At 39.4% G+C, this 24,949-nt stretch overlaps 1 long non-coding RNA gene and 1 pseudogene across 2 annotated transcripts in view; one reads left to right on the forward strand and one right to left on the reverse strand.

The window, feature by feature from the left end:
- The window catches only part of LOC140629520 (uncharacterized), a 365,612-nt gene that overhangs the window by 255,191 nt on the left and 85,472 nt on the right, over positions 1–24,949 (reverse strand). The window lies entirely within an intron of this gene.
- LOC140629539 (large ribosomal subunit protein eL22 pseudogene) lies at positions 3,968–4,355 on the forward strand (annotated as a pseudogene).

The following is a 24,949-nucleotide window of genomic DNA, read 5'->3' on the forward strand; positions in this document are numbered from 1 at the left end:
AATTTTACTGGAGCTATAATTATTTGAAACTTTAAGGGTGTCTCTAAAGTACTTTATAACAACCTCAAGTATCATAACTTGATATTATTTCTACTTTTCTACTTATAATGAAAACAAGAGTTGTGAGTCCTATTCATCATTTCCACATGAAAAAACAGTAGAAAAAATGGTGTGTTTATTCACCTAGAAAATGCCCAGCTGGGGTTTATTAACCACATTTTAGTTACTCATCTTTATGGCTCTCAAATAGAGATAAGATAAAATCACAAAGACCTCCAAGATGACAGGTTCAGCAAGGCCAGTGGATTTGAGGGAAGCTGGAGTATTCTGTGATTGCTTCATGGGCAACAACAAATTATCTATGTTCAAGGTATCTGTTTTCTGTAATTTTTAGTAAATTGAAACTAGAACCAATTTCATAGCATGATCCATGATCTAATTGGCATATCCTCTTAATAGTGAACTGTTGAGGATACCAGTCCTGCCAACTCAAGTTTAACATAAGCCCTATGTATTTAACATATAGATATTTATATAGATAGATAATGTATGTAATGTATATATGTTATATAGATATATAATGTATATACGTTGTATATATATTTCTTAAATAAGGCTTGCTCATTTTATCTATCTTCTACCTATCTATCTATCTATCTATCTATCTATCTATCATCTGTCTTTAAAAACAGTCTGCTCTAAGCAACTTTAATGTATCATACCCCTGTCGAGACAGGAACACAAAAGGGTATAAGGCATCTTTGGCCATAAGAAGCTCACAATCTAGTTGAGATCACTGACTTGTAAATCAGCATCAACAGTTCTCTAACATGTGTCTGAACTGAGTGCCATGAGATCATGAAGAATCTGGCCAAGATTCCTGGATTTATATGGGAAAGTTTCACAGAGGAAGTGACACCTGAGCTGTGAAATCTTGATGGCCAAACAGAAATTTGTCAGGAAAAAAAAGGTTGGGAAGGACATTTATATAGCTAAAGCTTAAGACATCTCTATATGTAATCGATATCTACTACATACAGATATACACATGTATACAGGTGTACACATATAGACATATACAGATACAGATATACACATATATACATACAAACATGTATATATGTACACATATGCATATAGAGCACATACACATATATCTAAGTGAGAGGTGACGGGGGCTAGTCATGAGGAGCTCATACATACATTTAGTATATTTATAATGTGCCATTAAATTTTATTTTAGAGGGTAGAGAAGACCTAAAAGGCTCAGGGTACAGGATAAGCGAAGTCAAGTCCAATTTCATGGCTTCTCCTGGAAAAACTTAAATAATGCCACATTCCCTTCTAAAGTGCACCTCCTGCATTGGTCGCTATGGTCTATCATGTCCTAACATCCTGGCCAAAGTTAATTATGACAGGAATATGCATCATACTCAACAAAAACCAATATATAAACAGAGGGTGTGCTATTAATTGGCCTAGCACAAGAGAACTGGCCTGTACCAGATGGGTTTGGATGAATCACCTTGCATCTCTCGGCTTCTTTTTCTCTGCTATCAGCATTTTACCTCCTCCTCTGTATAGCGTCTGGTCCTAGACGAAACACGACTGTGAAGCCAGTAGATGCAGAGTGAAGCCATGAGTCAAGGAGACCTTCTGAGTCAAGCTCTGACTTCATCTCGCATGCCTCTTTCCTCACTCAGTTGTCTGCAGCTGCATGGTACCAGGCCAGGCTCCTGCCTTCCCCAGGGACTCTGCACTTGCTCTTCCCACTGCCTGTGATGCTCCTTTCCCTGCACCGATCATGCCATCATTCTTTGTATTAGGTCTCTATGATAATGTCATCTTTTCGGGGTGAAAAGGGGGAAATTCTGGCCACCCATATCTAAAACCCTACCCTCCACACATTTCAAGCCCCCTTTGCTGGCTTCCTTATTTTCTCTTTGGTGCTTATCACTAGGGGACATACTAAGGCTCTCCCCTGCATCCGTCTTTTTTTTTTTTTCCTATTTTGTCTCCATCCTGCATTAGAGCACAGCCGCATGAGTGCAGAACCTTCTCTGATGTGCTCACTGCTCCATCCCTAGTGGTTAAGTCAGAGCCAGACACCCAAGGGCACTTGGACAAGTGATTCTTCATCCCCAACTCACCCTAGATCCATTTTCAGCCCTTTGTACTGTGATAAAGTCCTGGGTGCTTCCGCCAATGAGAGGCACTGTGATGATGGTGGAGTAAGGGAGGAGACAGGGGCTGTGGTATTCCTTCCTGCCCCATCACTGCCTCAGTCCTTCATCTCCAGCAGGAGCTGCGTCTCTCTACAACTAGAGAGCACCTGCCAGTACTCTGTTCCTCAGGTAAAAGCCATCTTTCCTACTTTCTTCCACTGTGGGGCTGTAATGACCACCTGCTGCTCCTAATCTCTGGGTTCTGCATCCTCTCTAGATTTCTACTTGTAACCCTGCCCACATACCATTAAGTTGACCCTTCATTAAAACCTCTTCATTTGTACCATCTGCAATGATCTCTTTTGCACCAGGACTCTGCTTGATAAAGAACTCAATAAAAACTTGTTGAAAGACTGTTGAATGAATGAGAAGCCTTGGCAACCCTTGAAAACTTGATGGATTGGCTTTGGCAGTAGAACTGCCATTGGGGAGATGTTATAGGAAAGAAGGTTACCAGTCAGCAGTGGGGAGATAACCCTGGAATGTCCAGCCAAGCCCTGAATGTGCATATGTAAAAGAGCTACTGGTGGAGGAGTAAAGGATTCAAACCACAAGCTACTTTTCTTCATTATGCTAATCATTGTGTCTAGTTATTTTGTATGTCAGCTGGATATTTTTGTGCTGATAAAATCTGGTGTTTGAAACATATCATAAGACTCATACAGTGGGGTGGCAGAGGGTGAGAGGCAATTAAATAATTGTTGGATTCCAATTTGCTGTTTGACCCATTTGCCTAACTTTTCTGAGTTTGGCTTGCTCATCTACAACATTAACAGAAACTTCATGGAGCATTTGTAAGTATAAAGATATGACATATAAAGTGCTTGTCACAGTGTGTGACGTAGTAGCTGCTCAACAAATGTTAGTTTCTCCTCCTTTTCTTCCTGGTTTCATTTCTTCTCTCTGTTGCCCTTCTCCTTATGGAACTACCTCAAACAAAATGGGATCAGAGAGATTTTATTCTGCTAAAACCTTTAAATTCCCTTGTTTGGGGGAAAAAAAAAGATCTGTGTAGTCATGTTTCCAATCAGGAAAAAGAAGAAATGTATTAGCTGGTGGACATTCAGACATCCAGGTGCAAGAGGTTACAAGAGAAAGACAAGTCCATGAAAAGATTGAATAGTCACCCTCCTGACATAAGGCCTCCAGAAAGGTCTGCCCCATGCTCTACAAGCAACTCACTATGCTTGATCGCTTGGCAAGTTAAGCAATATTCCACAAGCATTAGAGTTACATACCATTGGATCAAAACTGAGCCCATTTCAAGATACTGAACATGAGAAACTTGGCTGCTTTTCTTTGCCATAGGGGAAAACAGAGGGGCCTTCTTGGGAGATTACTGGTGTGAAATTCTTAGTTATAGCTTTAAAATTTACTACTTTACGCGCGTGTTAGAACAGATAGACATAGTTCCACTCCAACATATACCTTCCCCCTTGTCTTTTTTGTTTATAAAGGAAAGAGCATGTTAAGAAGGTAGGAGAGCATTAGGGGTTTTGCTTCCAAAAAATTTGACACACTATAGGATGGAATAACAGAACTGAATACGCTTTCAAACAAAATGCTGTGTTTAAGTACGTACACGTCCTGCAAGCCCGCTCCTGGACGACAGCAAACCCAAAATCCATGGACTTGTGTGTGCTGTGTTGATTTTCTTGTGCTCCTATATTCCTTTTGTGCCAAAGCAATGTGGACTCCTCCAACAAATTATAAAACTGCAGTGAATGCCCTTTCTGCCTCCGATGGCATCCATGAGGGAAAGGGGAGCAAAAAAAAAAAAAAAAAAAAGGAATGTTCTGAAGTTTACCCTTGACAGCACCCACTCTGTAGAAGATGGTATCATGGATGCTGCCAATTTAGCACAGTTTCTTCAAGAGAGAATCCAAGTGAAAGGCAAAGCTGGACATCTCGGTGGAAGGGTTGAAACCACTGAAAGGAGCCAAAGTAAGATTACTGTAACTTCTGAGTTGATCTTTTTCCCCCAGAAGGTCTTTGAAATTCCTCACCAAAAAATATCTGAAGAATAATCTACACGATCGGTTATGCACAGTTGCTAACAGCAAAGAGAGTCACGAGCTGTGTTACCTCCAGATTAACCAGGACGAGGAAGAGGAGGAAGATGAGAATTAAAACTCATTTTCAGGAATATTTTGTATGAGTTCTTGAATAAAACTCGGGACTGCTTTATCTATGTAGCAGCTGAATGAAGCTGAGATGACTGTAGAGATAAAACCAGTTCTGAACTTGAAGGCCACGAGGACAGCAATGAAATATTTCAATCCTTTTCAAAACAACACGACAAGAAATACAACTAGAACATTCAAACATCCCAGATCACAACCTTCCCTTGGGTTCTGCAGAAATGTTCACCCTGCTAACTCTGTGTTGGTTCTGTCTTTAATCATGGGCTATCGTTGTCAAGCATTCACACTGCAAGAGGTAGCGGAATATTCCTGAAATGCACACATGCATCACATTCCAGAACGAAAAATAGTACCATGAGAAACAAGAATAGAAAATTAAAATGCGCCATTTAAAAAATTCTGATAGGTATAAAAAGCAGATATATCGGTTCAGAGGACAAGTCATATGGATTAACACATGCTCTGACACATAGCATTGCTGGCAAATGAGGTAGCAGAGACGGAAATATTCCCTTATGTTGATAGATAGGTGCCAACTCTACTCTGAATAAGTGCCAGTGCCTTCTACGCACACATATCCACACAGGTGTTCCTTATGCCTTACCACTACGTTTAGTGTAAGATTTATATAGCTTATTGCAGAATAAAATTTACCTACTCAAGACAGTAAAAGTAAGGATTCTTTTTTTTAATTAATAAATTTATTTTGTATTGGTATTCAATTTGCCAACATATAGAATAACACCCAGTGCTCATCCCATCAAGTGCCCCCCTCAGTGCCCGTCACCCAGTCACCCCCACCCCCGGCCCTTCTCCCCTTCCACCACCCCTAGTTTGTTTCCCAGAGTTAGGAGTCTCTCATGTTCTGTCTCCCTTTCTGATATTTCCCACTCGTTTTCTCTCCTTTCCCCTTTATTCCCCTTCACTATTTTTTAATATTCCCCAAATGAATGAGACCATATAATGTTTGTCCTTCTCCGATTGACTTACTTCACTCAGCATAATACCCTCCAGTTCCATCCACGTCGAAGCAAATGGTGGGTATTTGTCGTTTCTAATGGCTGAGGAATATTCCATTGTATACATAGACCACAGCTTCTTTATCCATTCATCTTTCGATGGACAGAAAGTAAGGAGTCTTTAAGCAAAAGTTATGTACACTTGCCATTAAAACTGTACTCATTATATGACAAATGCTTGGTATCTCTTATGTGTTTTTTCTCTGACTGATAAAATGATGTCTAAGCTACATCCCTACCCTTACACAGAGGGAGTGGAGGAAAAATCCATTATCAAAGAACTTAATAGGTATTACATACAAAATAAAATTCACGGAGTCAAGAGACAAGAGGGATTGCTTCTTGTAATGGAGTGGGGGAGAGCGGAATGTTCCACGGAAGAATAAAATTTCATTAGAAATTTGGATGTTAAGTAGAATTTTGATGGGTGGAAATGAAAGTAAGGTGAAGGTAAGGGAGAGCTGCTCTAATAATAATAATAATAATAATAATAATAATAATAATAATATCATAATTAAAGCTCTAACGACCTGCATGGATTGTGACATATTGAGAAATATATTGCTTCAGAGGCTGGAATTGTGGGGTTCATACCTGCAGCATGGCCTAGCTTGTCCTGACTTGCACAAGAATAGGACTTGGGCATGAAAAGCCTGGTGCCTGAGCCAGTGCTCTTAATTCTGATACTTTCTGGCCTCCCTCAGTGGTGCAAGGACTCGGCCCAGACTTCCAAGTGCCATCTACATTTGTCCCAGACATTCTCCCTTGACAGCCAGACAATCACTTCAGCTAACAATGTTGCCCCTTCCTGAGCTCTTTTTCCATAGAAGCATGAGTCAAGCACTGTGTTTAAATAAGAGTCCCTTTACTGAGATCTTCTGGTGAGTATCCATATTCAGTTTAACTTTAAATTTTGGGTAAGCCCACCTACAGACACTTTTCCCAAAACTCCCTGTCATGAATCATCTCTAAAGTCCACAGATTTGTCCATTTAGCAAAATATCACAGTGTTCCTCTATGCCTGTGTAGCAGATCCGTCCACGTTCTGCTCACATCCCAAGGTCCTTATTATTTCAATGCACACTATCAGCTTCCAACGACCAAATCCTGCTTTCATTCTTTTCTTTCTTTTTTTTTTTTTTTCATTCTGCCTATGGGCCTTTCTCTTGCAGCTGGAGTATGTTTTGCTGCCCAACTGGTAGGAGTAATTGACTCTAATTATCACAAAGAACTAATGTCATAGGACGGAATCAAGAATAACGTGTGGAATTACCCCAGGGAACTGAGTGCTTCCTTGTGCTTCTATACCTAGGGATGAGACTAAGTGTGTGACAATGGCAGCCTGGTAGGATCCTGGTAACCCAGGGTTCTGCTATTTAGGGAAGAAGTTCTGAGGTTCTACTGAGTCTCAGTACATTTCCAGTGGAAATGTAGGGCCACAATGAGGAATATATGAAATGTGTGGGAGAGAAGGAAGAAAATGAATGTCAAGTGCAGCCTTGAGACCAACCGGAGCTGACTGTGGCTTATCCTGCCACCCCTCCTGCTTGAAGTAATGTATTTAATTATTTAATAAATCGCACCTGGCCACCACCTTGAAGCATTGACACAAGACAGGATGAAGCTGATGTGGCACACCAGTGACAAGACTGGTGCAAGGGTCAGCCTGTGGTAGACTGTCCCGGTGCCCACCAACATCTCACACTTTCCACTTCCGTGCACCTGCCAGCACCTGCGCTTCTCTGTCCAAAGGCTCTCTGTCACTTCTGGAGGGTGCCTCACTGCCAGCAGGGCAAACTGGAGTTGTCAGAGTGTTTAAAAACAAAATTGAGTGGAGTATGACCTCACTCTTATAGGATGACTCTAAGTCATCTGCTCTCCACTGATCCCTAATTCCTCTCTGTGAGTTAATCTCCATTTATCCACAGTTGTAACTGGCTTGGTAACACACTCTTTCTTGGCTGGCGTTCCCTTCTTTGTCTATCTTCTTCAATCTCCTATGGGTATTTTCTGTCGTCCCTCAAATAAAATACTTTCACTCAAATCCTTGACTTAAGTTCTGCTTCTGGGGATTCCCAACTAAGGCAGTCTGGTACTTGTCATTTAGTCATACTGTTGGCTGTTCCCCAGGAAATGGAGGAGATTTTGAGTTCAGATCAACAAGCCTCCCAGACACTGTGGACAGGAAGATAGAAGGCTCATAATTTCACTGGCAGGAATTCCCTCCTCTACTCCATTTCAAGGCCACCTGTAAAGTGGGCTGCAATGCTATGGCAGGTGATTTCTGGCTACTCCTGGCATAACCTAGATCCTTCTGAAAAATAATAGACTATGAAAAATAGTCATGCTACTCTCAAGAGATAGCATCACAGTTCATGGGACAGTGAGACAGAGACCATAATTATTTTTCCTTTCTTAGACTTGTTTTTCAGACATTGACTAGGTCACTGACTGTCTTCCTTAAAAGCTCTCAGAACAGGGCACCTGGGTGGATCAGTGGTTGAGCATCTGCCTTTGGCTCAGATCGTGATCCCAGGGTCCCAGGATCGAGTCCCACATCAGGCTCCCTGTAGGGAGCCTGCTTCTCCCTCTGCCTGTGTCTCTGTCTCTTTCTCTCTCTCTCTCTCTCTCTCTCTCTCTGTCTCTCATGAATAAATAAATAAATAAAATATTTTTTTAAAAATCTCACAAAACAGTTCTATGACATCCCTTATGTGTAACCTCTTTCTTTTTTTTTTTTAAACATTTTTATTTATTTATGACAGTCACAGAGAGAGAGAGAGGCAGGGACATAGGCAGAGGGAGAAACAGGCTCCATGCACCGAGAGCCCGACGTGGGATTCGATCCCGGGTTTCCAGGACCGCACCCTGGGCCAAAGGCAGGCGCCAAACCGCTGCGCCACCCAGGGATCCCTGTGTAACCTCTTTCTTAAGGCACTTTGAATGTATCAATATAGAAATCAGATCAACCAACTCTATCAGTAGATTCAGCTTACCTCATATGCCTAAAATTTAAGCCACCTATTTTAGACCTTGAATCTTAGGCTTAAGATTAACTGCCAAGTGTAGATACCTGACCCAAATAGGACAAATCTAATTCTCTCTTCCATAAATTCTGAGTTGGGATTGACAAAAACTAGTTAACTGAAATGGGAAGCTTGCATGAAAAGCCCTTATTTAATTATATCCAGAGTTTAAAAAAGAAAGATGAATACTAGGAAACTGAGAAGGAGAAGAATAAAGCCCACCTACAAGAGAAAGTAGAGATGGCGCAACTAGATATTTGGAGAAAGTCATCTTATTTCTAACAGCTCCTTAGTGCAGGCTTCCAAGCTTTTATGTGGTCCTGATATATTTCTTCTCTGGGATCTCTAGATCCCACTGTACCTTAGAACAATTTTCTCCCTTTAGCCTTAAGTTAACTTGAGGGATTTTCAGTTATTCAAAACCAAAAGAATCTTGGTTAAAATAAGCACACTTGACTCTGAGTTCAGGGAGAAGAGGGACCATCACTTTCTTGGTTTTCAGTGTCTCTAACTCAGTACTTGGCACATAGTAGACCTTCACTGAGTGCTGGTCAGAAGAAAAATGAATAAAAAATATTAGTAAACTTCTACAGAAATATCAAGAAGCATGGATATGTTTCACAATGAGAAAAGCCTTTCCACCAATGGGAAGCCACTGACCAGTGTTCGTCCATGTACAGGGCTGGAATGCTCATGCCTTGCGTTTATTTTAATCAGTAATTGCCCACTCATTTAATCCATCTGAAAAACAGTCTTAACCACCACTCAAATTATTGGTGTGTGTTTCTTCAGGATATGTAGTAAGGTATTAATTCACCTTGAAACATTTAGGCATCTTTATCACTCTCAGATGTCCAAAGTGTCAGAGCAGAGGAGAGGTATGAAGGGGAGTTTAGATTGGTTAAACCAGTGAAATGAGGTCTCAATCTTTGGCAAATCCAACACTTCATCAAACCCAATAGGAAGAGTGAAGTGTTACGCGCTGTTGTTTCTTGAGATGTGCATTAAGGAAAGACTAAATTTAGCAAATGCTAAAGTCCCTCTTGTAATGTTTTATGATTGTTATAGTATTTGGTAACTTCTGTTCCCCTCTGGCTGTGATGTGAGAGGCTCCCCTCCACCACGTCACCCCCATGACAGCAATCTCTAGTTGTAAAATGGTAAGACCGTCAGCCAGCAATAATTTGCAATCTAAACAGACTTGACGCTCCCTGACATTTATTGAAACCTCAGACCCCGTGCACTGGTTTCAGTTTTCCTCCCTTTGCTCTGTTTTTACAGACAGACAAGTGCTTAGATTTAGCTTTAATAATGAGGAGAAATTTCTTCTTGGCCTACTCTTGCTTGTGTTGGCTGCACTGGGGCTTGCAACAGACGGGTGGTTGGAGTTAATTACACTAAATGGTGAGAACATTATTTGACCCCACTGGTTCAGCCCCAGAGGCTGTGTGCCTCCTCACAGACATAGGCAGATGGAATGCTTCACAGGCTGGGCAGAGGGCAGGAGCCACTTAGAGAGAGCTCTCTGCTTAAGACCAGACATGGGGTTTCACTTCTTAACATAGCTCGGAACTCCAGGCTCTTTTGTAAGTATAAGCCAGTGATGCTCAAAGGAATGCAGGGTGACATCAGGGAAACATGATGTCACATACTCTAGCCAGTGGAGTCGCTCTCAAGGAGAGCAGCCATCTTCATGATGGTACACCTCATTCTTTTTCACAAAAGACGATGGAGGACTTCAGCACAAACTTGACTCCACCAAGCCAAAAGGAAAGCTGCTGTCACATATGTCATTGTAGGAGATCTGGTGACATATTTCAAGTATATTCGAGAGCCCGCGATAGCTGCATATTCAGCTCAGTGCATAACACTTAGTCCTTGTGACTGTTCTTGTCATTGTTATTTCTAATCGTGATGATGACAATGATAACAGTATACTCAAGTTCTTGTCCTAAGGCTAATTTGTCATTTGTGACTCTCAAGAAGAAAAATGAACCAATACATCCAGGTGTAGTGAAGGCTCCTTCATAGTTTGTTGAGCCTCCGTGACGCAGCTTCAGGTGTATGAAAAGTGTAACGACGCCAGAGAGACAATATTACATTGTTGACCTAATAGTGACGAGAAGATTTTTTGTTCCAGATTCGTGCTTTCCTCTTGCATGTGAATTCTATGTAAATCATTCAAAAGCTCTTGGAAGTCTGTAAGCAGTAACAGCTTACCTGATGTGTCTGGAGATATTGATTCCGTAAAACAGCATTGTACAACACCATGCTTTTAAAAGCCTGCCAGGATCGCTGCTTTAAGTTTTACCATCAAATAATCTCTGGTCTATGACACAGTTTATGAAACCCACCAGGAGAACATGTAGGGAAGAGAGGAGTAGTATCTGCAGAGATGTTTCCCACTCGTATCCAACAGGAAGTGATCCAAACAACTCTTGATCCTATTCCATACCACCGACAGCCTCCTCTTCTGCACCATGATGGCTACCACCTCTCCCCTTTTTGTCCAAGGTCAAAAATGACTAGTGATAAGAGAATCAATATTATACCCCAGCACACTAAGAGTTTCGTGGTCATGTATCAGTTAGGCTAGGAGTGGGTTTTAATTTTTAGGTAAGAGCCCTCTTTCGGTAACTGTCCCGACTGCATCCCCTTCAAAGCAGCTGGATTCAGGTTCAGGGATCATAGTCCACCACCTTCATCCCACTCAATTAGTGTATACTTGATCATCATTACATTATAAGCAAGTACGCGTAGTTGGTATAACTCATCTCCTCCCAAGTCTAACCTACTCAAAACACAGTGATGTTGTTAGTCAGCAGCATCTTTCTCACAGAGGTGACACATGATCACAAGTGTAATGTCCATGTCTGGAATAAGATAGGATACAGAAATTACCCTGTGGTGCTAGACCTTGTCAAATAATGACCACAATTCATAAAGGAGTTTGTTTTGCAAAATGTTTATACGAGACAAGTGTACAGTGCTTATTTTCCCCAGTAAAAGATAGTTATGAGTGGTGGGGTGTGCTGTTAGAGTACAGAAACTGTAAGGTTCAAGAGCTTAAATGTTGTTATATCACACCCAACTAAATGTAATTAAGGAGTAAATGTGGGCTATAGGCTTAAATAAAAGAGCTGATGTATTTTTTTTTCCTATGGAGAAAAGGCATTTATTAGGGTGACTGCTTTCAGAGCTAAAACGGTGGTAACTATATTACAGAGTCCATGAGATAGGATCAAGGCATAAAGGGAAATCCAGGACTGAACAGTATGTAAGAGGCAAGTTTAGGCACCAAAAAGACAAGAGCAAGATAATTAAAAATAAATGTCATTTTAAGCCCAAGAATAAGGATTTCAGGAAAAAGTGGGAGACCACTGCTTTCTACAGTAATTGTTTCTTAACCACACACACACACACACACACACACACACATTCATATACATATACACACAGTGAAGAGAGCATTAGTGCAGACATGATAAGAAAATCTTACCGAAGACTCCAGAGTAAATCTAAATAGTCAAAATTGTGTTGCTGTTTGCTTCATTTTTGTTTGTGGGCATCTTGTTTCTTTCCAAAGGATTGCAGAGGAGACTCTCAGTAAAGGAGGAAGTGTGACAAAGGTTCAAGCATAAAACATCTCAACCCATTCAGAAAACACAAGTGGCTGGAACCCACGGTGCAGGGCTGAGGGCAAGCCAGAGCCACATCAGAGAGACATGAGGGCCATTCTGAGAATTTGGCATTGGTCTTATATGCAGCAAGGTGGCATTGAGGGGTTTACTGAGGAGCATAGCATGGTCAGATTGGTATTTAGAGAGGTCACAAGAGCCAGGTTACAAAGGACAGATGAATGGTTAAGCTGGAATCACAGAGACCAGCCAGTGAGAAGGGAGTCTACAGAGCATTGAACGGGGTTGAAACGAAGACATTAGTAGTGGAAAAGCACAGCCACTTGGAAAGTTGATAGGTTACATTTGTGGAAAAATCATGGTAGACTAAGAAACAGAAAGCCTATCATGATTTAGAGGGTTCTGATTTGAGTCAGGAGCTGCTGGAGATAAGAAATAGAAAGGAAGGAATAGATCCTAAGGAAAAACAGATCTCAGTTCAGATTTGAATATCAAAAGTTTGAAATTCTTATGGGCACCTAAGCTCAGGTATCACCTATCTAATAAATATCAAAGCCAGGATTCAACCTCAGTTCTGTTGGGCTCTATGCTCTTCTCATAGACCTCCTATCTCCCTAGAGAGCTAACTAGGAAATGAAATGTAATAAGTTCATTATGAAACAGGGTGTGAGATATGTGCAGAGGCAAGAGTTGATTCAATATATTCATGGAGGCAAGCTATTATCTATCAATTTATCTATCTTTTTTCTTTGAAGAGCCTTTCATATTACAGAAATAACTACTTGTGAGGTCACATCTTCACAAGTGATGTCCAATCAAGGAGGACTAATTTAGACTCTTTGCCATGTGTTGGAATCTTATCTTCTCTTTCTTCACCCAGGACACAGTTGAGTGCAAAAAGCTCTGGACAGAGACTCCTGAGGGTCATACTGATGAGAATGATGTTACTAAAAGTCAATGAAGGGCAGCCCTGATGGCTGAGCGGGTTAGCACCACCTGCAGCCCAGGGTGTGATCCTGGGGACCCGGGATCGAGTCCCACATCGGGCTCCCTGCATGGAGCATGCTTCTCCCTCTGCCTGTGTCTCTGCCTCTCTCTCTCTCTCTCTGTATCTCTCATGAGTAAATAAATAAAATCTTTAAAAAAAAAAAAGTCAATGAAAATGGAAGGATTGACCAGATTCAAGTATTTATCCCTCTGGCAGAACTCTATTCTTAATACTCTCTTATTTTCAAGCAAGTGGATTTTCTCCTTTAAAAAAATGATCTGTCGTAATGCAAAATTTCTTATCTTTTCAAAGATAAGATTTAATGAAGACAAAAGACTGTAACACTGGGGATTTAAATGAGATTTAAAGATTTAATTGAGGATACAGATTTCCATATCAGAGGAGAGATATTAGTTAGAATTTTAAGGAGCAAAATAGGCTGAAAGATTTATGATAGCACTTAGAAACAAAAGCCTGCCGACTGCATGCCCAAGCATGACCAAAGAGCAGGTAATAACAGATCTCATTAGACACTGTTTATTTAATTTAGCATTATCTGTCAGAGATGTTTTACCTGCTGGGTAGAGCTGATTTTTTTTTTTTTTTTTAGTTTAAATAATGCCCAAATACACAGGAATATGTTTGTGATAACAAAGGGCTACAAATGCAAATTCAGAAAGTCACCAAATCATCCCAACTCAGTGTAGTGTTCTGGAGCTATAGTTGTAGCAGTTCCTTTCTTCCATAAGAGCTAGGAAACAACTCATACCTACTAGCTCAACTCTTTTCCTACTAGAAAAGAAATCTACCATGAAGACGGTAAGCCTCCCCATTATTTTTGTTTGTATTTGTTTTCTTTTTCCCTTTCTATTGCTACCATGCACACACACACACACACACACACACACACACACACTCTGTCTTTCCTCTTCCTCCTCCCTCTTCCTTTTCTTTAATGTGAAGTATCTACAGCTTTTATTTGAAAGAAACATAGTACATTCAAATGTAACTTAAATCAAAAAATATTCACGCAGAAGACCCCAGTTCTCATTTACTTTTCATTCTGTCTTTAAGCTTTGCAGGTACAGATGGTATTTCATTTGAGCTTTGCATCTTCATTAAAAAATTTCTGAGCCCCTCCTATGGGCCACACACTGAGCTCCAAGAATAAAGGTGTCACCTCACTTTGCCTGGTCTCCTGGAGGCATACAGTGGCTCCTGAGGGCAGCTCTGTCCCTTTCCTGGAGTGAGATCAGCCTCAGCTCCCCAGCTCAGACTTGAGCCTGTCTTCCTTCCTCAATAACAACAGTGTCATGAGCCTAGTGGCTCTGTTGGGCCCTGGCAGTGGGCCCCTGTGAGATGCTAGGGCTAGAGAAGGGTGGGTGCCTAGGATGTCTCTGTGCTTGGTGTCTAGCTGGAGGCCACTCCCTCTCCTTCATGACAGGCAAATGTCATTTCCCCAGCTTTATTCCAGGAGGAAGCTCTGAGCTGGGTCTCATTCCTGGCCTCTGACAACTCAGAGCTGTACCAGGTGATCAAGGAGTAAAAGCATGTGATTCTAGAGCTGCCTGAGAACTCAGAGAAGCAAAAGGTCACAGCCTCTGGCTAAAGCTCCAGGAGCTGAACGTGGGTGTTGGCCTACCCTATAATGGAGGCTGCTAGTGCAGAGCAAGAACATAGAAGTCTGGAGGTGGTGGGGGAGGGGGAGCAGCGCTGACTCTCTCCCCTTCAAGGGGCTGGGAGACTGATGTAGAAAGCTACCCAGAAATGCGGGGACAGAGTTGAGTCCTCACCCTACCTGTGGACTATTTCTCTCTTCTTTCTCCTTCCATCCCCGCCACCACCTCCTTCTTCCTCTTCTTTTAGTGTCTAATGTGTTAAAGAACACTATGCATATATTTGGGATTAAAGCAACTTCTGGGTAAAACTGTACAGAACAAGATACACCAATATTAACGATTTCGCATAGAAATAAATATCCTTGAATATTCAGGTGCGAAAAATAAAAGACGTTTGTGGAGAGACTACATCTCACACATGCTCACTTAATTATCTGCTTATGTCACTTCCATCTTCATTCAAAACAGCTTATAAAATATGGTCACATTACTGAGGTTTATATATATTTAAAATACGATTAATAACTCATTATTCAATAGGATAATGAATTTAAGTTTCATGTAGCTATCAGCTTTTATTAAGCATTTTTAAAGCTAAGATTATCAGGGAAATAAATTAAATTTTCCTCTGTGGTTTTGACATTATCTCCAATACAAATATGGAGGTAATATTATTGAGCTGAAAAAGCTATTCTCTGATGAAAACTTCTGAGCACGATGCTAATAGATTGATAGTATTTCTGAAAACCTTTATGAATGAAGAGAATAATCTGCAATAATCCATTCTGACAATACGGTCTAAAATCTTCTTGTTAAAAATTACTTCAAGGGTCAAGTAGCAAATGGAGAACCAAACTTTAGGAGAAAGTTGTCATTGAAGCATGGAAGGTAATCAGGACAGCCTTGGAGATGTTTAGACCACCTAGAAAAGATCCCTAGTTGGACCCTTATTGAACACTAGCACTCTCGTTGATGCTTAAAATATTTGAAACAATCACTTATACTTGGAGATGAGATAGTAAGATTTTTAATTCTCCACTATTTTCTGGGAACTTTTAGCCAAAGATGTATACATCTCCTTTTTCTTCAAAGTCTTTCTCTTCCCAACTTCATGATGTCCTTTGATGCCACCATCCTTCCAGTCATATAGAACTTCATATAGAAATGAAACTTTGGGGATCCCTGGGCGGTGCAGCGGTTTAGCGCCTGCCTTTGGCCCAGGGCACGATCCTGGAGACCCGGGATCGAATCCCACGTCAGGCTCCCGGTGTATGGAGCCTGCTTCTCCCTCTGCCTGTGTCTCTGCCTCTCTCTTTCTCTGTGTGTGACTATCAAGAAAGAAAGAAATGAAACTTCACTCTTGTTTTTGACTCTGCCTCTGTGCCATCCTCTATGTTTTGTCAAACTCTAGGGTGGGTCTTTGCTAGCAGCTCTGAATTAAAAGAAGTGTTGGCAAACATTTTTTGATAAAGTACCAAATAGTACATACTTTGCTCTTTGTGGCCATACAGTCTCTGTCACAACGCTCAACCCTGCGACTATCACACAAAAGTAGCCACAAACAATATATAAATGAATGAATGTGGCTGTGTTCCAATAAAACTTTATTACAAAATCAGGAAACAGGCAGATTTGGTCCAAGGGACCATACTTTGCCAATTACTGAGCTAAAGTGTGTGTTCCATTTTCCACATCTACTGTTATATATTTACCAAACTCTCACTACTTCTCACTTATATCACTCTGCTCTTTTATCCACTTGCATTTCCTGTGTCTCCCCAACCAAAGTTTCCTTGTGTTGTCATAGCAATCTTCTCTAAATATAACTCTCTCATCTTGTTCCCCATAGAGAAAACTCATCTGTGAGCCTCAATTATCTTTAAAACTAAGTTTTATAGTCTTTGCAGAATAAAGTCCCACCTAGTTTCATATTTCACCCTGATACTTAAGGGTGATAACACCTCTCCTTCACATAGCCCTGATCCTTCCCACTATTCTTTTACTTTCTCTTATGCTTAGGATAGTTTTCTTTCTACTTGTCCTTTCTACTTGTTCTACTTGTCTTGTCTACTTTTTACTTGTCCAAATCCTACCTGGATTTGTAATTCAAGGTCTTTACTCCCTTATTAACTATGCCATGACCTACCCCTTTGTATGGTCTACAGGCAAGAGATAAAATTCTGTGTATATAGAGGACCACCACGAGAAACAAATTGAGATTTAAAAAGAGCCAGAAGCGGGGGCGGGGGGGGGCGGGGGGCAGTCGGAAGCCTGGATGGCTCAGTCTGTTAAACATCTGACTCTCGATTTTGGCTCAGGTCATGATCCCAGGATCATGAGGTCTAGCCCCAGGTCAGGCTCTGTGCTGGATGTAGAGCCTGCATAAGATTCTGTCTCTCCTTCTCCCACTACCTCTGCCCTGTCCCTACCACCTGTTCACACCAGTGGCAGAATTTTAGAAATTAATTATGCTAAGGGGACTGGAGGGGAGGGTAAGAGACAAAGAGCACTAGGAAAGACAGAGGGAGAATCAGGAAACACTGCATGGTAAATTAACATGTAGATGAATCATCATGTTTAACATCCAAGTATCCTTTCATTGAATGCATTGTAACACACTTAATTTAAAATATCCTAATATTAACAATTCAAGTTGTTTTGTATTTTTTTTTACTATTGTAAACAACAATGTGAATAAGAAGTCTATTTATTTGTTTAACAAATATCTGAATAATTGCTTGGTAACTGCCATGTGTCTGGCAATGTACAGTCATCTAGGTAAGTGAACAGTTCTTAATAATCTGTTATCCTGGAAATAACCCCTGAAGATGGGCTTTCCCTCTAATACCTGAAGTTATAGTAACAATGGGAACATTTTACCACAGGATTGACTCATGCTTAGGAACTCAAGGGTAAGAACACTGACAGACCTGTCCTGTGGGAAAGTGAGAATACCTAGTTGAGAATATGACCCAGAAGATGATAATCTTATTATGTTAATCTTTTGGTTTTAGATGCTCCAAGGCAGAATCAAAGAATCATATATATATATATGATGTACTCAGTATATTTGTAGGATATAAGATAGCATCGTCTAGATCACAGGGAAAAATCCCACTCCGCAGCTCTTTAAATGCTTCAGGATATGAAACAGGCCTTATTTGCAAATGGAGACTGTCAATTTATCTTGAAAACACATCCATGACTCAATTTCCCTGATGTTACACAATGTATAGTGCCAGTGATGAAGGAGAGCTTTGGACTTGAGAATCTTTCCAGGAATAGAAGAGAGTTTATTACATTAAAGAGAGAAAATGAATTGATATAGGCAAATGAAAGTCTACTGTGAGTAGGCACAGAGAGAAATTCATTGATTAGAAATTATAAATCCATAAAATTGGCAGCAAAGGGGTTTTATAAATGGGAAAATGTATTGATTTCTCCTTGGTGGCTACATTTACCATCTCTTCTAGATTTTTTAGATGTAGACTTTGGTTGCAAATGGAGAGCCATGAAGGCAGAAATCTTCAGCTGTCTAAAAATTTTGAGTAGATTCAATAAACTTAAATGTTAAGTCCTTAATCCAGTTACCTCAACTGTCACTAGAAGAAAAGAAATGCATAAAAGGACTTCTGTGGAAATTCATTTATTTTAGCTGAAGATAGCCTGATGTTTAGAATGAGGACAAAAATAAATGCTGGCTTACTATGACAACAGATAAACTTCAGATATTACAACCTCTAATATCTAACAAGGCAAAACATTATTTCAATGAGTGGAGATGGTCAGGGACAAGAATCATGCAGACTGTGGCTAGGTCATAGGGCCTTGTCCAGCTGAAGGGCTAGCATCTCCTCAGTCCCAGCAGATTGCTACCATGCAAAACTGCAGAATCAGTGTGATAGATCAGATGCTTGAAGGAAACTTGGATCTCCAGATGCATATATCTGAGAGAAAGTTTGTCAGCTATAAAATATGTTGGTAGCTTTTTTGCTGGTGATGGAGTTGCTCCCATTAGCCCAATGGCTCCAACTGTCATTGATAACTTATTTGTATTTGGGAAAATACAATATTTGCCTAAATCTCAATATTTATATTGATTTTTAAAAAGTAGGGATATAGGAAAACTTCTGAAACCTCATGGAACTGCAATAGTTACCTGAATGAGAATTCCATGTATATTAGTCACCTCAGGCTGCCATTACAAAATGCCATAGCATGAGCAGTTTGAACAACAGAAACTTATTTTCTCATAGTTCTAAAGGCTAGAAGTCTGAGCTCAGGGTGCCAGCATGGTTGGTTCTGGTGAGAGTGCTCTTCCTACTTTACAGATGGTTGCCTTCTGATAGTGCACTTACATGGCCTTTCCTTGGTAGGTGCGGTTGAGGAAAATCTCTCTCTTCTTCTTTTCCTAAGGCCACCCATCCTACTGTTTTAGCACTCTACCCTTATGATATCATTTAACCTTAATTATCTCCTAAAAGCCCCATCTTCAATTGCAGTCACATTAGGGGTTAGAACTTCAACATATGAATTTGATCAAGACACCACTGAGTCCATTGCATCATGTAAGTTCCAAAGACTCACTGGGCTTGCTTCAATTTGTGAGTGCTTTCAATCCTGATATATATATGAGTCACAGAGATGTCAAAGAATTCAGATAAAGGAGTGTGTTCACCAAAAAAATATGCAAAATAGGCCATTCTCCATTTATTAATGGATGCCTGAGGTCGTTCAACTTCCCCACGCAGAAAAACAAAAAGATAAGATTGGGAAAAATATTAAAAATCAACCTTTTCAGAGCACTGGAAAACACCCAAAGGCAAGCAAGAACTTGAGGAGTACTTGCTCATGAAAAACTTACCTTGCATTGTGAGAAAAAACAATGAGCTTTTAGGCTTCTTGCCTAGAGGATTTCTCTGTTCCCAAGTTCCAACAGTAAAAATTCTACTGGTCAGAAGTGGTGAACTCGGTTTTGGGTAGGTGGTAAAGCAAGTAGAAATTTAATGAGGAGATTTTGGAAGCAAGAGAACCATAGAAAGGCTGATATAATTCACTCTCTGGCTGACTGCTAAACTGCATATGCATGTGGAAGACACTAGACAATCTGGCAGAAATCAAAAGCCTAGGGAGACTTGTAAACTTGTTACGCATTTGAATGTATTCTTCAACCCCCACACACAGCTTGGGTGGCAAAAGGTGGAAATCTTGGCAGCTTGAGGAGTTTGAGTATAGCCTCTACACAAACTATTGGCTGACCACTCAAGTGAATAGATGTAGGGGAAACTCCTAGAAAATTAAGGATAAAAAACAAAAACCAAATAGCATAGCCTTTAGCAGTTGCACACCACAAGGAAAACAGATCTTTCACCTCATATCCGTGCATGTTAATAGTTTACTAAAACATAAAAATAAACTCTTACAAGGAAAAATAGAACCCAGAATCATTATAATGCCTTATCTAAAATATCTACTTTTGGGATGCCTGGGTGGCTCAGCTGTTGAGCATCTGCCTTCGGCTCACGGCATGATCCTGGGGGGTCCCAGGATCGAGTTCCAAATCGGGCTCCCTGCATGGAGGCTGCTTCTTCCTCTGCCTATGTCTCTGCCTCTCTCTCTCTCTCTCTCTCTGTGTGTGTCTCTCATGAATAAATAAATAAAATCTTTTAAAAAATAAAAAAAAATGCCTACTTTTAAAGCAAAAATTACGAGGCCCAACCTTTGGGGAGGAGTGGAGGAAAGGGATATTTGTTCACTGTTGGTGGTTATATGAAATGGTGGAGCAACTATGGAAAACTGTATGGAACTTCCTCAAAAAATTAAAATAGAACCACTGTATGATCCAACAATTTCACTTCTGGGTATATATTCAACAGAAATGAAAATAAGATAGCAAAGAGATATCTGCACCCTCATGTTCATCACAGTATTATTCAGCATGGCCAAGCATGGAAACAACCTAAGTGTCTGTCAACAAATGAGCGAATAAAGAAGATACGGTGTATGTGTGTGTTTGTGTGTGTGTACACATGTGTATGTATGGAATATTATTCAGCCATGAGAAAGATGAAAACCTTGTCATTTTCAAAAATATGGATGGAATTTGAAGGCATTATGCTGAGTGAAATAAGCCAGACAGAGAAAGATAAATACTGCACAATATCATGTGTATATAGAATCTACAGAAAAAGACAAACTCACAGAAACAGAAAGTAGAAAAGTGGTTGCCAGGGCTGAGAGATGGGAAAATAGTGGGATTTTTGTAAAAGGGTATAAACTTTCAGCTATAAGGTAAAGAAGGCCTTAGGATCTAATGAAAAACATGGTGTCTGTAGTTGATCAAACTGTACTGTATAACTGAAATTTGCTAAGAGAGAACTTAAATGTTCTCACCAAAAAAAAAAAAAAAAAAGGTTAATTGAAACTTATGCCTAATGGCTCAGATGTTGGATTTAGCAAAAACTTCAAAGCAGTTATTAGAAATATGTTCCAAGAATTAAACAAAAATATACTAAGAAAAAGTGAACAAGTAGAAACACCCAAGAGAGAAGTGGAAATTATTAATAGAAAAGGATCCATAAAAATCCCAGAAGAGAACATAGATATCGACAATAGCAACATTTTTCTAGCTATGTATCCTAAGGCAAGGGAAACAAAATAAAAAATAAACTATTAGAACTATTAGGACTACATCAAAATAAAAAGCTTTTGCACAGTGAAGGAAACCATCAACAAACAAACAAACAAAAAAAGGCAGCCTACTAAATGGGAGAAGATATTTGCAAATGATATATCCAATAAGGGGTTAATATCCAAAATATAAATAATTTATACAACTCGACACCAAACAGCAACAACAATAAAAAAAACAACACCAAAAAAAAAATCCAAAACCAGTCTGTTGAAAAAATGGGCAGAGGAACTGAATAGACATGTTTCCAAAGAAGACACAGATGGGCAATCAGCACATGAAAAGATACTCAACACCACTAATCATCAGGGAAATGCAAATCGAAACCAAAATGAGATATCACTTTATATATGTAAGAATACTCAAAATCGGAAAGACAAGAAATAACAAGTGTTGGCAATGATGTGGAAAAAAAGGAACCCTTGTACTTTCCACTGGTAGAAATGTGTATCAGTACAGCCACTGTGGAAAACAATAAGGTGTTTCCTCAGATAATTAAAAATATAAATACAGTATGATCCAATAATTCTACTACTGGGTATTTACTCCCCCAAAAAACCTCTTAAAACATTAACTTGAAAAAATATATGTACCCTTATGTTTATTGCAGCTTTATTTATAATAGCCAAGATATGGAAGTAACCTAAGTGTCCATCAATAGAAAAATGAATAAAGAAGATGTTATTCTATATATACATATATATGTGTGTGTGTATATATATATATATATATATATATATATATATATATATACACAGACTAAAAAATTACACAGACATAAAAAAGGATGAGATAGTGCCACTTGCAACAATATGGATGGACTTGGAAGGTATTATGCCAAGTGAAATCAGTTAGACTGAGAAAGACAAATGCAGTATGATTTTATTCATATGTGGAGTCCAGGAAACCAAATGGATAAACAAAGAGCAGAATCAGACCTATACACAGAGAACAAACTGATGGTTGCCAGGAAGGAGGGAGATAGAAGGATGGGCAAAATGGGTGAAGGGGAGAGGGAGAGACTGGCTTTCAGCTATGGAATGAATAAGTCATGGTATTATAATGGCCTTGCATGGTGATAGAGGGTAGCTACACTTGTGGTGAGCAAAGTAAAACACATAAACTTGTCAAATCACTATGTTGTACACCTGAAATCAGGATAACATTGTGTGCTAACTATCTTCAAATAAAACAATTTTTAAAAAGGGTAAAATGGCAATTCTAGAGCTTAAAAATGCAATAGCTAAAAATTTAAAACTAACTAGATAGGCTAACCAGCATCTTTGAGATGCCATAAGAAAAAATCCACTAACTTGGAAAACAAACCAGTAGAAATTATCAAATTAGAAGAACAGAGACCAAAACTTGAAGAAAACTGTACAGACCTTGGAAATTTATGAGACTTTGTCAAGTATTCCAATACATATGCAACTAGGGGAGTCATAAGGAGAGAAGGAGAGAAGAAAGGAGGAAGAAGAGATACTGAAGGAAATAATGACTGAGAAATCTTCCCAAATTTGGTGAAAACTATGATCCTTCATATCCAAGCTTGACAGACCCAACCAGGAAAACATAAAGGAAACCACATGAAGTCACATTACAGTCAAACTGCTGAAAGGCAAAGAAAAAGGATATCTTGAGAGCAACTAGAGGAAAATAATTTATGGAAGAAAATGGTAAGATTGATGAGTGGTGGGTTTTTGTTTTTTTTTTTAGCAGAATCAGTGAGGTCTAGAAACATTGGAATGACACAAGTATTAGAAGACAAAAACCAAAAGTGTTGACCAATAATTTCATATTCAACAGAACTAGTCTTCAAAAATAAAGGTAAGATAAAGGCATGTCCAGGAGCACCTGGGGGGCTCAGTTGGTTAAGCCTCTGACTTGTACTTTCAGCTCAGGTCATGACCTCAGGGTTGTGAGATTGAGCCCTGCACTGAGATCTGTGCTCAGCAGAGAGCCTACTTGGAATTCTCTCCCTCTCCTTTTCCCTCTGCCCCTGTCCCCCTTTCTCTCTCTCTCACTCACTCAAAACAAAGATAAAATCTTCAAAAAACAAAAATAATGGGGAGAGAGGAATTAATATTGCAGCAAAGAAAGATATCTAGGGATGCCTGGTTGACTCAGTTGGTTGAGTGGCCAACTCTTAATTTTAGCTTAGGTCTTGATCTCAGGGTCATGGGATCAAGCCCCAGGTGGTGCTCTGTGCTCAGTGGGGAGTCTGCTTTGGATTCTCTCTCTCCCTCTCTCCCTTCCTTCCTCTCTCTCTTAAATAAATAAATCTTTATAAAATGGTTAAAAATAAAGGCATGTCCAAATAAAAATGGAAAGAACTTATTGCTAGCAGCTCTGTGTTTCTCACAGGCTGAAGAGAAATGACACCAGATCATATCCCAGATGCACAAAAAAAATGGTAAATACATGTGTAACAAAACAAAACAAAAAATGGTCCATAGGTACATTAACCTTTGCTTCCCTTATTTTTTAGAAGACATATAGTTGTCTGAAACAAAAATTACTTTTAAAAATATAGGAAATACTCTATTGTGGGTTTATAATGTTTAGGGATGTGTTATATATGAAATCAACAGTATAAAATTGGGCTGGGTGGGCTACTCTAATACAGAGTTCCCATTCTTTGCTGGAAATAAATGTATTGCCACAAGTCAAAGATAGATATATATATATATATATATATATATATATATATATATATATATATATATATATATATTGCAGACCATAAAGCAATTATTAAAATAATAACAAGAAGATAATAGGTGGAAATATAATAGATGAATTAAAACAGTAAAATACTATTTATTATCTTGTCCAATTTATATGAAATTCAAGGAGAGACAAAACTGTTGTGGCAGAAAGCAATCAGAGACTTCCTAGGGTCAGTGCTGCTGGCAGAGACTGACCACAGGACAACAGGAAGGAAATGTTAGGAGCGGACAGAAAGGTTCTAAATCTTGATTCTGATGCTGGTTTCATGAATGCATGTATTTATTAGAACAGAATTACACACTTAAAGTGGATGACTTTTATTATATAAAAATTATACCTCAATAAGGTGTCAAAGAAGAAAGCAGATTGAATTCTAAAGTTACTAAGGTCTCTGGCAAATATAACGTGTGTGTGTACGTATGTGTTGTGTGTGTATGTATGTTTTTGTAATTCATTTCTTCTGTGTAATATCTTATTTTAATGCCAATGAATATAAATAATATTAAGTAATATCAGTTAATATAAAATAATATTTCCTAATATTAGTTATTATAAAATAATATCTTACCCATGTCAAAATCTCTGAACTTTTGCTTATTCTGATAAAAAGCTGACCTAAAGTTTTCTTACCTGCTTCATAAATAGTATACTAGTGGGGAACTGAGGGCTGCAAGTTAGCATTTGTGACTGTTGGTGAGCACAGAGCCTTCTAAACTCTGGTCACACAGTGAGAGAGTGTGGCTCGTGGTACGTATTTTAATCCGAGGGAGGAATCTACTGTTATACTGTACACTTCCTTGTGGAGCAGTACAGCAGGAACAGTGCCAGGATACTTGTCATTGTTGTTAGTTTTGACTGTGGTGGTGGTC

This window comes from Canis lupus (assembly GCF_048164855.1).
Source record: "Canis lupus baileyi chromosome 16 unlocalized genomic scaffold, mCanLup2.hap1 SUPER_16_unloc_1, whole genome shotgun sequence".
Taxonomy (NCBI): Eukaryota; Metazoa; Chordata; class Mammalia; order Carnivora; family Canidae; genus Canis; species Canis lupus.